The sequence below is a fragment of the Camelus dromedarius genome, chromosome 9 (assembly GCF_036321535.1).
Source record: "Camelus dromedarius isolate mCamDro1 chromosome 9, mCamDro1.pat, whole genome shotgun sequence".
Lineage (NCBI taxonomy): Eukaryota > Metazoa > Chordata > Mammalia > Artiodactyla > Camelidae > Camelus > Camelus dromedarius.
Window position 1 is genome coordinate 59774525 of NC_087444.1, and position 15522 is coordinate 59790046.

The following is a 15522-nucleotide window of genomic DNA, read 5'->3' on the forward strand; positions in this document are numbered from 1 at the left end:
GGTTTAGCATCCTTCTGCCTGGACAGGTAATTTTATCAAGTCCTGGGACCCAGTTTTCAGGCCTAGTGGATCTCCCACTAAGCCATTTCCTCCAGTTTAGCCTTGACAGCACTAAACGTGTGATGCTTTTGCTGCTACTCCTTTCTTTTGTTTTTTAATTTGTTCAAAAGTTGGGCGGAGAAAAGATGAATGATCTGTGGGGCTTCCAAAGAGATCTCAAGAGTGAACACTGTGTCTCTGTAGCTTTGGGCCTCTGTAAGTTGAACTTAGGAGAATACCTTACATTCAGCATCAGGAGACATTTTTATTGACCTTATATAATCAGGCAAGTACACTAGACTGAGAATGCAAGGTTAAATGTGTCTTTGAGGAATTCATGGCCTAGTTAGAAAGATTGCATATGTATGAACCTAATTGCTGCAAATTAGATCATATTTTTTGGTCCAGTTTTTATTTTTATGTGTACAATTTAGTGGGTTTTAGTATATTCACAAATTGTGTAACCATTATCATTATCTAATTCCAGAATATTTTCATCACACAGAAAAGAAAGTGTTTCTTTTTGCAGTCACTCCCCATTCTTCCTCCCTTTAGCCCCTAGTAACTATAACCTACTTTCTATCTCTATAGATTTGCCTATTCTGGACATTTTATACAAGCAGAAACATATAATATGTCACTTCTTGTGTCTTGCTCCTTTCACTTAGTGTGGTGTTTTCAAGGTTCATCCTTATCATGTACATTAGTACTCAATTCCTTTTCATGACTGAATAATATTTCATGTATGTAGAAATGTGTTTATTATCAGATTTGGGGGCTATTTCAGATATCTGCTATTGATTTCTAATTTAATTCCATTAAGATACAAGAATACACTTTGTATGATTTCTACAATTTTACACCTGTTAAGTTTTCCTTTATGGTTGCGAATATGATCTATCTTGGTGAATATTCTATACTAAGTTTAAAAAATGTATATTTTGCCATTGGGAAGAGTCAATGTCAGTCAGGCTATGATGTTTGATATTGTTCAGGTCTTCCATACCTGACTGATTTTCTGCCTATCAGTTATCAATTGAGTGATGAATATTGAGGTCTATAACTATAACTGTGGATGTTCTTTTCTTTTATAAGTTCTTCCAGTTTTGTTTTGTTTTGTTTTGGGTTTTGGTTTTGGGGTTTTTTTGTTTGTTTGTTTGTTTTACATTTTTGAAGCCCTATTATTCAGCACATACACATTTAGCATTGTTAAGTTTCCTTGCAGAATACACTTTATCAGAACAATAATCTTGTTCAAAAGTCTCCTTTATCTGATTTAAATATAGCTACTTCAGCTGGCCAAACATCAAACTGATGGCTGTTTTTTAACCCATCAGTAAGCTGAGTGCCAGAGTCAACAACTAGTCCAAAATCCACACGTGCAGAAAGAGGCAAGTCGTGAGTAGTTGTTTACCTAGCATAAACACTTGGACTTTGACAAAGAATTCAGCTGGAAGAATTGATGAACTGGGGAAGGCTGTATATGGCCAGCAGGACATAGAAAGCCTCTGGGAACTAAAGAAATTGTATGAGACTTCAATCTCTCTCAGACTCTTCCTCCACTAAATGCCAAGGGGTGCCCCCAGAAAAGAGCCTAAAGAAAGTCAGCTTGGTGGTGGGGTGATGGGGGTCATGTTCTATTTTTCTAATTAGGCCACAGTCTTAGGCAGGCACTGTAACCGGGGCTCGCTAAGATGTGCTTTTCTCATTTCTCTTGTCACTACCACAGTGTGGTTCTGAGTTCAGCATATATTCCTGCTCCTCCTCCAGGAATATGTTTTGTTTTTTGTTTTTTCACTTCTGCTGTTTCCCTCCTCCAACTGCAGTACATTTTTACCAGCCCCTTTAGGGCATGAGTGTTTATGGCCACACTTCCTCTTGCCCCAAGATTAAGGTTTTGTTCCATAGGAAAGGTAGGGAGGGAGAACTGGCTGACTTTCTAGGCACTCCCGAGCAGCTCTGCTCCCCTTCTTCAGGTCTGCACTACAATGGAACTATTAAAGATTTTTTTTCTTGCTTTTTGTAAGCATCCATTAGGATTCGCACACAAAGAACCTATAAAAGGCTGTGGACTCACTCCATTTTTACAGTTCCCAGGGGCTTGGTGCTATTGTTTCAGTCCACCTTCCACATTTACCAATTCATCAACCCAGGGAGTAAGTGCTCACATCCCCTCTCTCCTTGCAGGTGGCAGTCTTGCCTCAGATTTTGTGTTAGTTTGCTCTGCCCCCTCAGCTCTCTGATGGGTTAAAAAATAAGTCAGGAATTTGAAGTTTATGTGGCTTTTGTTGTTGTTGTTGTCAGGATGAGAGTGATACTTCTTAGTGCTCCCTAGATGGCAGACTGCCTCAGTTTTGAGCTAAACCCTGGTTGCTGAATGTGGTTCTAGTAACTCCTGCAGGAAGTGAACACAAGTTGGGGTGGATCTGATGTTTGTTGTGGCTGTGGTTATCTTTGAGGATCTACTAGCTTTCACAGCATCTCTCTGCATCTTGTGCCAATGGTGGGGCTCGGTTACTGGAAAGTCTGTCTTCCCTTTGCAGTGCTCTGTCTATTGCAACTTTCCTGACAATATTCTTTATGACTTGCTAGCCTGCTGGTGGGGACTGGGGGCAAGGTTTTCTTTGATGATCTGATTAAGCATCAGTCTTAGGCAGGAGCTTTGTCTCTGGGCCTAGAGTATGTAGCCTTCACAAGTGTCCCTCCTTCAGCAGTATTTCTAGGTCCATTATGTATTCCTGCCCTTCTCCCATTTGTAGAGGGGTTTTCTGCTCCCTTCCCCCAGCTGCAATGGGTTTTCACCAGTGCCCTAGGGCCCCAGTTTCTGTAATCTTCTCCTTACAGATAAATGCTTTGTTCCTGAGTTACCTGCCCCTCTCACAGTAGCTGCACCCTATGGGGGGCTTTGTTAGGAATCCCCTGAGTCTTCTCTGTTAGCTTCTGGTTGGGTTTGTGAGAAAAAGCCTGTAGAGGGTGAACCACCCCGCCCCCACCTCAAGAGTATCTCTGACTCCCAGGAACTTCACTCTTCATAACTTCCCTGCACATATCCTTCCCCTCACTTATTCTTGCTGAATTCTTACCTGGATCCAACTGGCTATTCTACCCCAAATCAACAAGTATTTGAATCTCCCCTTTATCTGCAAGCATGTATCACTCCCTAGATTATACATAGGAAGGTGCGAATGGTAATTTGCTGCATTCTGTGCTTCTGAGATAAAATCAAAAGAAGTCACTGAGTTAGAAAAACTCCTGTGTTTCTCCTTTTCTTGTACACTAACACCACATTCACAACACTTCTGACACTAGATGTGTGGGGTTTCCACACGTTGAGCAATTCTTGAATTTAATATAATAGAATCATACCAATCACACTTTTGGTCTTCGATGCCATTTACACAATGCTATGCTTTTAACATTCATCCCTGATTTTGTGTGTCTTAGTGGTTTGTTCTTTCCATTGCTCTGAATATATCATTGCATGAAAATACTATAATTTATATATACTTTTTCTAAATGATGGAAGTTTATTTTATTTCTAGTTTATGGCTATTATGAGTAAGATGCTCTCCTGAAACTTTAAGTTGTGGCAAAAGCAGGCTTAAAAACAGTGAAAATTGAAGATATAAATTGAATAAACTCATTTATACATCTGATAGGATTCTAATAGTGAAACTTCAGAGTAGCTGTACAGAATTAGCCTTGCTTAGTATTTTTCTTTACTGCAGTAGTGGAAAAAAAAAAAAAAAAGAGTATGGGCTCACATACCTAGAGGTGTTTCTTCACCAAACCCATATTTTTGTTGGCTATACTCAGAGTCTTTCTTAACTTTTGCCCTTTCTGTTAGCTGGGCAAAACACTGAGGGATGGAGAGCCACATTCATCATACCCATCAGACTGACCCTGCTTAAAACAGATCCTTCGTGTGCACAGGCTGTAACATATATTTTTTTCTTCATGACATTTGACTGACATCTGAGACCATTTCTTAAGCCACAGCACTCAGGGGAATAAGCCCATTGTTAAATAATATACTACACTCAGAATAACTATTGGAAGCTCTCCATTTCCTCCTTATTACCTTAGGATTGCCTGTTCTTTAATGACAAGGATGCATCTTATCTCTTTCCAGAAGCTTGCTATTGTCCACTTGGGTCCACAGCAAATTCTTAATCTTACAATTCTCTAGGCATGGGGGCTGAGGGATAGAAAATTCAGGCACGGGCACTGGGTAACACAGTCAGGTTTTGACCAGGTGCGTTCAAAGCAAGGGAGTGTGGCATAAGTTCCCAAGGATCAAAGTCAAAGCAGTCAGGGGAGGAGAATACCAGCAGGTTGGAGAAAAATGGATCTAAATTTCTGATAGTCAGACATAGCAATTTGCAGAGCCTGATGAGCAAACAGAAGGGGTGGGACTTGCACATGGAACAACACTGCAATTCACCCTTGACTGCTGTAGTCTGTTGATCTTGGATACAGCCATAAATATTTTCACTTCTGGGGACACTGTGCTAATTTCCTGGAGTTTTTAAATCTCTCAATGCTAGTTAATTACACTTTGAGAAGAATTCACAATAAGGTGGAATTTGAAAGTTTGGAGATTAGGATTCTTTCTCTTCCCCCAGGTATGTTTAGACCTCACAACAGTGCTCTCCCAAGAGCCCTGTGAGATCGGAACCCAGTACTTATGTTTTAGTACTGCAACAGATGTCCATGAGGTCAAGCTACTAGGCAGTAAAAGTGAGAGGGGCAATGAGCTGGATTCATTTGAAGATAATCTGCTACTCTCACCTTCTTCCCTCTTAACCTCTTTTTAGAATCAGGCACATAATCTGGGCTCACTGTCACTGTGCCTAGGGACTTCTAAAACTTGGTCATCATTAGCAAGTTTCTCTTGAGTTGGACAAATCAAGTTTCTGAAGGAACTTGGCACCTCAGCCCTTTGCCTAGTTACAATTACGTAATTCCAATCCAGGCATTGTTAATTTCCTTATTAATAATTATAACTTGCTTAAGCTGAATCTTGCTTCTCTTAGATGTTTAAATGTTGAAATAAGTAAAATTCAAACTGTGATTTTCTTATGTGATAATCCTAATGCTTTGTCTCTAAACTTCCCTCGTAGCATAGAGAATTATGTAATCAGGTCTCTTTGAGAATTAGTCTCTTTTGTACAGTGGCTTAAGAGATATCTTCTGGGCAGAGTGCAGACACCTGAAGCCTCACATATTTTGATAGAGTTTCTAGAAGTATCAGTCTGCCAATTACTTCACTTAATATCGATTACTTCACTTAATATCGATTACTTCACTTAATATGTGTAGCAGTATATTCTGGGCTGGTAAAAGTTTTAAAAATTAAAAAGAAGAGTATTTTTTAATGTCTGTCTCACTTATAAAAAGTTGATCAATGTAAAAAAAGGTGGAGGAAGGAGTTAACATTAAGTGAACATCTATTCTATTCAAGCCTATTGTATGTACTTTGAGTGAAACAATCTATGTCATTTTTACAACAACTATGGTACTAGTAACCCAAACTCTTATGAATGAGTGGAGGCTCAGAAAGGTTAAGAAAGTAGCCAGCGTCTCATAGCCAGTAAGTAAAAGAGACCTGGTCAAACTGGGTCTGGCTCCAAAGCCCATCTTCTTCCCATTTTGTATATTGCCTCAAAAATAGTCTGAGAAGTGTTTTGAATTTATTGGTTAGATAGCACTAAGTCAGGTATTTGGTAAGCATAATCTCCATAGGACTTTGCCTTTTTGAAGATATTAGTTTACATCTTTTGGTTTTGTTTTGTTTTGTTTTGTTTCTTGCCTACCTTCTATATTGCATACTCATATAATTGAAACATATACAGAACATTTGGACATTAGTAGGTTGCCATTATCTAACGTAGTTGATAAAATGATGGGCAGAAAAGATAATTCAGGGAAAACTCTAGTAAAGAAGTAGAAATATCTAGATTGGCTGGTGATATAATCCCTACATTGACTAACTTCTCCTTCTCACTTTATTGTGAGATTGTAGCTATTAGATGCTGCTAAATTTGTTTCCTGGCATTTTCACCCCCGACTTATGATTGTATAAGGATCATGTAAGTCATGCAAAGATCAGTTAACTTGACTAAATATGATCTAATTTGATAGTTTGTATACAGTATCTATGTTGCTGAAACAGGGCCTTCATACCCCACTTACCAAATTGAGACTTGAGGACAGAATTTTGGATGAAGCAGAAAAGGCAGTTTTATTTCTTTGCCAGGCAAAGGAGGTCACAGTGGGCAAATGCCTCTAAGACTGTGGGCCTGCTGGAGAGTGAAAACATGGGGTTTTATAGTAAAAGTTTAAGAGTTCCAGGGACAGAGCTAGTTTCCATAGAGGTTGTATACAGGGTAATAAATTATTGCAAAGTTGTTCTTGTTTTTGCAGATGCAATGGCCCTTTTCCTTCTGCTGGGTTTGAAGTTCACCTCTAGCTTTGGGACTCTTTTTATATTCTTGTACCTAGAAAATGGGATTAATAAGAAAGAGCTCTGTGGAAAAGAGCTCTAGAGAAAAACTTAACGCAGTTTAAGATCAAGTTGATAAATACCCTTAGCCTTTTAAGCAAGCTGAGGCCTAGGACCTCCTGCTGCAGGCTGAGGCCTGCAGCTCAAACAACAAGATACAAGGAAACCACAAGGGGTTGAAAACAACTACAGACATGTGTACCCAGCACCATGAGGAGGTTGGGCAGACCACCCAAGCATCCCTCCTCTCCAGCCTAACTCTGGTCAGCAAGTGCATGAGAAAAACCCTTTAAACCATTATACAGTTAAGCAGTTACAAACACCATCACAGATATCAGATGATCACCAATGAGTCCTTCTCAGTTATGCCTATACCTACCTCTTTGTAGCTTATTTTACTGGCTAGTCATGGTAAAAATGTTTCTTTCTTTCTGGTAAGTAGCTGTTTTCTTTCTCATAACTGACTTGTGAAGCAATGACTTCTTATTATAGCAAGTTAAGATTCTGTTGATGCTCCATGGGCAAGAGCACCTGGAGAAAGTAAAAATCTTCATATATAATAATTTTCAATTTTTTTAAAAGCAGGGAAATAAGACACTGATAGTCCCTATACAAACATAAAAGTTTAGAGTTAATATCCATTGAATTAAGAAATAAGAAGGTTGTGAGATTACAAACTAAATTTTGTTTTCCAAATAGATCTTTTAGGAATTATATAGACAAGATCTAAAGTCATTTTTGAGTAATAAGGTAAATAAAATTGAAGTTATTATATATTTGCCCACTCCTCTAAATCTGATTCTTATACCTAATTAAACCAAAGGGGATTCATGATGTGTTATCTTTTTAGAAACTTGGGCCAAAATCCCTCCTCTCCCACACACAGTCTCTAAATCCTATTTCTTATTTCTTTCTTCATTCCTGGACCTGGTCCCACTGTTTCAGGGAATAAACTGAAGAAAACTGGGCCATTATAATAGCCTGCTAACTGAGCTACTCCTTCCTTTCCACTTGCAAAGATGGCTGCTTACAAAACAAAGCCCAGCCACTCAAGCTAGGCATTAAAGGTTCTAGCCCTCTTCTTACTCGATCTGTTCAACTTGGCATTCAACAATTACATTACTTGTTTCTGTGCCTCTGCAGTTTTGATAATGTTGTTCCCATTGCGTGAAATACTCTCTCTCCCTATCCCTTCCTGCTGAAATACTGTTCATCTTCCAAGACTAACCAGCTACTCATCACCTCCTGCAGAAGGCAGTAGCCACTTCTGAACTCTTCTAACTCTTTGATCAAATGTCATGGATCTCTTGCTTCTTTGTGTCAGTATGTACACATGCTTTAACTTTGCCACTATATAACATTCTTCTTAAAGGCATGCAGTGTGGTTCTCATGCCTTCTTAAGAATCAATTTTTTAGCGAATGAAATTTAAGAAAATTATCTCTGCTTCCAGATGATATATGATACTCATGGTGGTAACATTTAGTATTCACCATATACCCATATGTTTTCCTATCCCAGCTTCCTATTCATTTAGACTGGAGTCACATTTCTAGTTCTAGCTACTTGAAAATGAGTGGAAGTAACATGTGTCACTTCTGGACTGAAATATGAGGCAGCTCAAAGCTGGTATATCTTCTTCTGTCTCTTTCCTGTAACAGTATCTACCAGATGACTTCTATTGGACTTTGCATGAGTGGGGAAAAAATGTAGAGATTGCAGCACAGCTTATACAATTATGCCTCAGAAGAATGACTCCTTTCATGTATGTGTGACAGTTTTATACTAGCTCTAAAAGTATTTACCTGTCTACCTAAAATACTTATTTTTCTATTCCATTCTACAAAATCATCCCATATGAAGGTTGATAAACAATAGATTTGGACAATACTTACAGTCTCTATTTAATTTCTTAATTAATGAACTATTTAGCACATTGATTGTTTACTCAGTTAACATTTACTCAGTAAATATCTCTCATCAACTATCATAGAGACAGGACTTCACAAGGGGCAGATAAATAAACAAAAAACTAAAACAGAGTGTAGTTAAGCATGAAACCATAAAGATACATAAGTAAGACAAGTTTTGAACAAGGAAGAAATGAACAACTCCTCCGTGGAGGAGTGGGGAATTGGGGACTAGAAAAATGGGACATATAGAGGGCACAAAGAAGATGAGGTTTGAGCTGAATCATAAAGGATGTGAATATGAGCATTCTGCAAGTAGCAAACACTTTGAATTTCTATAGTGTGTAAGCAGAGATCTTTTACTATGGGTGAAATGTTGGCAGGGAAATGACATGATCAGATATATATTTTACTGAGGTTGTTTTGGTATGGGTAAAGAGAATGGATTATAGAGGAATAAGTAGACATGAAAGGCAATTGAGTTGATTACTGTAATAATCTGAATATGACATGATTAGAAGCAAAAGCATTGTTAATGAAGTGAAGGGGCCACATACAAGAGATATTTAGAATGTAGAATTTGTAGTATCAAACATTTGACATTTTACAAAGGGGAATTTAAAACAAGAGAGGATTAGAATATATAGTTATGTCTGTTTTACACAGAGTACAAGGGAGTTTCAAATTACCTGCATAATCTGGTAATTATTAATATATAGACTATATAGGTATAGATAATTCAGACAGTTAGGTTGGACTTTTTAGAAATCTACCAAGCAGTTGATAAAGCAGTGTCAACAGTATTTATTTTAAGTTATCTTAGGGGGAGATGTGTTTTTTTAAGACAGAAATACTTTTGACAAAAACAAAAATATGTACAATCTATGTGTACTACTTCTGGGAGTTTGGAGGATAATATGTTCCAACATCAAGGAAATGAGGGAATTTATTTTCCTAAGATTCCTAGGATTTCCCTCCTAGCTGGAAGTCCCTAATATGGAACTCAGTGAAGAATAACAACATTTATGACCAATAATACCATGTAGTTTGCAGATAACATACTTTGCATATATCTGATTAATAAGCTATTTACATTTTAAAAGTATGTCTGGAAATTTAGTGATTCTAATCCTTGATGTAATTTGAAATAATTTATGCATTTGTACCAATCCTAGCTTTAATTATAAAGTTAGATAAAATAGTGTTTTAGTCTGTGGTATGACAATTGAGGCCATGGGACTTGTTCCATTGGGATTTTGTGTTCACTAACACTCACAAGGTAGAGCTATTTCTAGATCATCCTTGAGTTGAACATAGTTGTGTACTATGACTTCACTCAGTTGCATACTTGTGGAGGGTTGCAGGGATTAATGAACATTTTATAACTATTCTCAATTGTAGCTGCTATGAAATGCCTCCAAGAACAAGAGGGACCAAAGTAAAATCATGTTTATTATGACATCTCAAGTTCAAAAGCACAGATTTGTAAAACATAGATTAATTCTTTCTGGACAAGAAATAGATTCACAACTTTGTGGCCATCCTGAAATTGCTTAAGTAAATGAAGTAAATGATCCTTTATGATTCTCTGAATAGTTCCTGAAAGCCTTTGCATTAAATGATTTCTCTTCCTCTTCCTTCTTTTTCTTGTTATGACTGTGTTCTTATAGGTTTTTCAAAGCTGTTTGTTTCAATGACTTTTAAACTTTCAAACACAGTTACCACCAGTTCTCCTAGTTATCTTTATTCAATGGGCTCTTTTAACATAAATAATTAAAAGCTAAGCTAAAAGCTAAGACTGTTAAGGAAGTTCACAGCAGGACATGCTAGATATCTAGCCAACGGGGTGGGCTGGAGAGTAATACCAGAATGCATCCTCTTCTGATGTCATGTTAACTCCGCTTTGTGAGCATTCCTTCTGCATTAGGCAAACGACATTTCACAGTCCACATTACAGTTCTGAGAGCACCTGTGACCCTGGAGAGAGGGACACACAAGAGTGAGAAACACCCCAAGAGCCTCTTATTTCTTCCTCAGATTTCCTGATAGTTCTTCCCAAAACCATCTGTAAGCCAGAAAGACAAGACAGTCCATTGTCTTTCAACATTCTTGGGCAAAGAACAAGGCCAATACTGAATCTGTAGGACAAATGGAAAATATCCAATGCATTTCTAATTAACAGTTCAGTTTTTCTCTTACCCTTACTTTTCTTCATATTTTGCCTTCTCTAAATCTTAGGCCTTTCAAATACCTTCCTAGAAAATTTTCAAATTTGTGCTGACTTGGAACTACATGTTTTTGTTCCTCAAAGGTGCACTTTAACTCAGTTGAGTAGGTATTTAAAACACAACTTGCTGTTACTAATATTAGTAACCATTCAGAATTGAAAAGCTTTTGGAAGTACTTTAAGTTAAATCCAATTTTAATAAGGATTTGTATACACTAAATGTTTAATGAATTGAGTAATATAGATTAATTTACTTTCCAAACCATTTTCTGAGTGTAGACCAAAGATCATGAACTTATGGCCAACTGGCCACATCTGGTACACAGATATCTTTCCCCAGTAGAATGATTTTGTTTATTTGATTGTTTTGTTTTAGTTTTTTTTTTAAATTGTATTAATATGAAAAATCTGAACTTTACAAAAGTAGTAAAAATAGTATAATGAACATTCATGTTCTAATCACTTGGATTTAACAGTTATCAACTCACAGCCAAACATTTCATTTATACTTCCACCAAGTGACCCATAATCATACTATTTTTGAAGACAATCTAAAACACTATATTATTTTATCTGTAACTATCAAAATATACCTCTAGAAGATAGGATCTTTTTCAAAGTCCACAATCATTTTACAGTTTACAAATCTCAGTAATTCCTTAAAATATCAGTGTTCAGTTTCCTGATTGCTTTATAAATGTATGTGTTTGAATTAGAATTCAAATAAAAAATATGTATTGCAATCATTGGTGTGTTTCTTGTTTCTTTTTTTACATAGGCTCTCTGTCTCTCTCTTCCTTTTTTTCCCATGAAATTCTTTTGAAGATACCAATAGTTACTGTGGTTTCTCATGTTCTGGAGTTTGCTGATTGCCTGCTTGTAGTGTGTGTGTGTGTGTTTCTGTATTTCTTATAAATTAGTAGTTAGACCTAAAGGCTTGATTATATTCATCTCTGATTATTTTTTGAAGACTACGTCATAAGCAGTATTGTGCATCTCCATCTCCACTGAGGAGTGCCTCAGTCAGACTTTCTTTATTGTAATGCTAGGAGTCATTAATGATTATTTCATAGATTCTTCAATACGTTAGGGGTTGCAATAATGGGAATCTTAGAGATTGCCTGCCACTTATAAATTGAAAGAAAGAATATTCATTCTGCTTTCTAAAAAATCAAACTGTATTTAGCTATTTAGGATAGCTAAATGGTCAATAAAAGGGAGAGTCTCAATATAGTCAGTTAGTAGTTGAATTCTAATTCAAACCCATATCATATACATTTTCTTTCCTTGAGTATCCTGAGTATATTGTTCATTTTCTTCTGGCATAATTTATTACTTTCAAAAGTCTCATGACAATCTGTGGTAGATGCTTTGATGCACCATCCAGGTCCCCTTCAGGACCAAGGCAGCCATTCCTCCAGCTGGTGGGAGTTTTGGCAGCTGGCCATTTTCGGCTGAATTCCTCTCTGGGGATTACGCTCTGACAAAGAAACATTTCATCCAAGGACATGTGTCCTCCTTGGGAATAGTCCACATCCAATGAATGGACAATTTGGAAGTGAGGATAAAAATGTCTTACCCCTTACTTCAAAATGGGACAACTCTGAGGGGCCATCCAACTCCAGAAATACCTCTGAGATTAGCTGAGGGATCATTATGACTGAATTGCAGTATAACACCTTCCTCTGCCCAGGTATACTTTACTCTCTCACAGATGTAGACCCTGAGGTTATTCCCCAATAAACTCCCTACACATAAATCCATCTCAGTGTCTGTTCCCAGGCAACCTGACCTAAACCTGAATCCTGAACTCTTTTCCTTTATATGTGACATCTTCCCAAATGCCCTGAAGATCTTTCTTTACTTTCATTTTAAATAAAATTGTTGAACTAGGAATGCTTTTGAGTTGACAGTACTGGGTCAATATTCACACATATACAATTTGTTTTTTCACTATAAAGTTTTGAGACTTTTTTTAAATTTCAAAAACAACTTCTTGATTTATATTTTTTATTGTTCATTATATTCCATTGCTCTTTTCTTCCTTCAGAGATTCCTATTACATATAAATGTTGAATCTTTTTTAGTCCTCTCTTCTGTATCCATCATTTTCTCTGAAATATTTTTTAGCTTTTCATTTCTTGTCATTTTTTAAAAACGTCATCCTTTTCATCTTCAATTGCTCTTAAGGCATTATCCACTGTGTTGATTTGCTCTTGTGTTCTTTATAGCACAACATTTCTAAAGTTATTTTTCTATTTCTCATTCTTTCCTGAATTCTGTCACTTCTCTTAAAATATCCCTTTTATCCAATTACTCTAATTTCTATTTTTTCTAAATTGTATTTATGTTTTTCTTTTATACCTTCTATAATTTTCTCAATTGATTTAACACATTAGAAATATTAGGTTACAGTTTTCATCTTTTCATGGGCATGTCTGTTTCATGTGCTTTCATTGTTTATAAGGAGATTATTCTACTTGACATTCTCTTTTTTTCTTGTGATAACTTTTTATGAGATTTTATTGAAATGATTATTCATTTCTCTTGTTGGAAGTGAAACACTGTTTTGCTTTAATTTTGAAAAAACTCAGGAGGGTCAGGAGAATATTTCTAGCTCCATGGCTCTAAAGTTAGACCTCTTCAGTTCTTTGCATGAGATTTGTGTCTTCTGTTTCACTTTGATCTAGAACTTATTGTCTCTGTCCTGCTCACATTGGGTTCTGCTTCCACAAGCTTCCCCTCAATGTGGAGCTTTCTCTATAAACTAGAACCTGAAAAACTCCCTGGCATTCTCAGAAGATGCTTCAGATCGATCCAGCACACATTTCTCTGAGTCCCTAATGGTATATATTTTTGTTCCTCACATTTAAAATTTTGAGTTTTCTGCTTTTCTTGAATATGTAAAAAATATAAGATACAGCCAGACAGCCTGCATTTCATTCATGCCTTGAAGGCTGGAAGAGAGAATCTGTTCCCCATCTCCTTCACCTGGATCACTTTACCTATGTATAAGGTACTTTTTTTTCACTTATTATAAGGTACATATAGCTCTTTTTGAACTGTTGGACACGTAGCACTTCCATACATATGTCCTTAAAGATTTTGATATATCATGTGGGGGGAGGAAATAACTTAAGAGGGAAGTCAGGGGGATATATTCATGTTTTATTTGCTTTTATTTTATTTATTTTTTACTTGCTTTTAAACTAATTAAATTCAATAAGTAAAATTTAAGAGAGGTTCAAAGAAGACAGATATAGAGGCAGGTGTGGAAAAAAGGGTGTTGTCAGTGTACAACCTGAAGGCAAGGAGATGGTAGGGGGATTGTAGTTCAATTAGAGCCCTCTGGAGAATGCTGTCGATGAGGAATTGACCTGGATTTCTAGGGAGAGGAAAATGAAGTGGTATTCTTTTTTTTTTCTTTTTTTTTTTTTTTCCAGCTCAGTGAAATGATGCTGCGAAAATAAATCCATCACCTGGCACATGTGAGTAAGCTCTGGGGGACAGTGAGATTAGCTAAAGCAATACAGCTAAAAGTGGTACCGTCAATATACCCAGGGTCTGGAACTGAAGATTCGAAGGAATGCTAGATGCTTTGCACAGAGACAATGGCAGAATTTAGTCCCTTGCTTTGGGAGGAGGAGTTTTACCAGAGGGGCAGCTATCCTATATCATGATGTGGCCAAAGAGTGTGATGGTCCAGATGGTTACTACAAAGGATGGAACTCAGGTCTTCAAGTCTGAGGGGGAAAAAAGCAGCTTTTAGATAATAACTTTACCATTTGTCTATCCAAATTCCTTCTCTTCTTCTTCTGAGGTAGAATGGGGTTTATATCTTAAAAGCACTTTCTTAAATTTTGGGGCAAGCTCCCAGACATAATTTGTCCTAATGTCACATTTTGTTAGAAAAGCACAGTACTGTTCATTTTTTTTTAAATTTGAATAACTTTAGGCACTATTTATGATCTGCAGCAATTTTATTTTCTTGAATCTGGTCAAGTAAACGTATTTACATTACCTGCCTAACTTCTATAGGAATTTCCTTTTACCTTCTGAAAAAGAATACACTGGGCTGTCTCAAAAGCATTACCAATAACAAAAGATCTGCTTATATACACTGCCCTATACAGTTTCTAAAGTATGTTAAAACTCCCCTTTTGATTTATAACTATCTGTGATATTAAAAAAAAAAAAAAACCTTAGGAAATGGAGGTTCAGAGATAGAGGGGGCATGAAAAATGTCACCCAGATAAAATATAACACAAGTCCAGCTTGCTTTTTTTGCCAGACCCCTGAAAAACACTGCTGCTCAGTGCTTACCCATGTTTTCAGCATTTATAGATAGATCAAATGTGACCCCAAAGCAGCGTCTGATGGTCTCAATTACACACTAATCACTGATAATAATTGTGATCATCACTAATAGACTCTGATCGAGTGTAGAGACATTGCCATCTGAGATCCAGGCTAAACGCAAACATCATACTCAGCTAATATTTGCTCAGTGACTGGCCTTGTGTGTGTATTGTGTGCAGTGGAAAGGCCCACAGGCAAACATCTAGCCATCCAAGATCATGGCGGAGAACAGGAAGGGTAGGAGAAAATGCCGGCATTAGGGCCAGAGCTTGAATCTACAGGCCTCTGGCTTCTCTGAGCAAGAGTTGTCAGCATGGGAAATAGGGACACTTCATTTTCACCTGTTTCCAAGTATCGTGGAGTCATATTGAGCCATATTATACATGCATTAAATTTACAGTCTTGAAACACACACCATAGCTAAAAGAGAGAGCAAGAAAGAAACTGAGAATTCACAATTTCAACAGTGTGGTAGAGAAAATG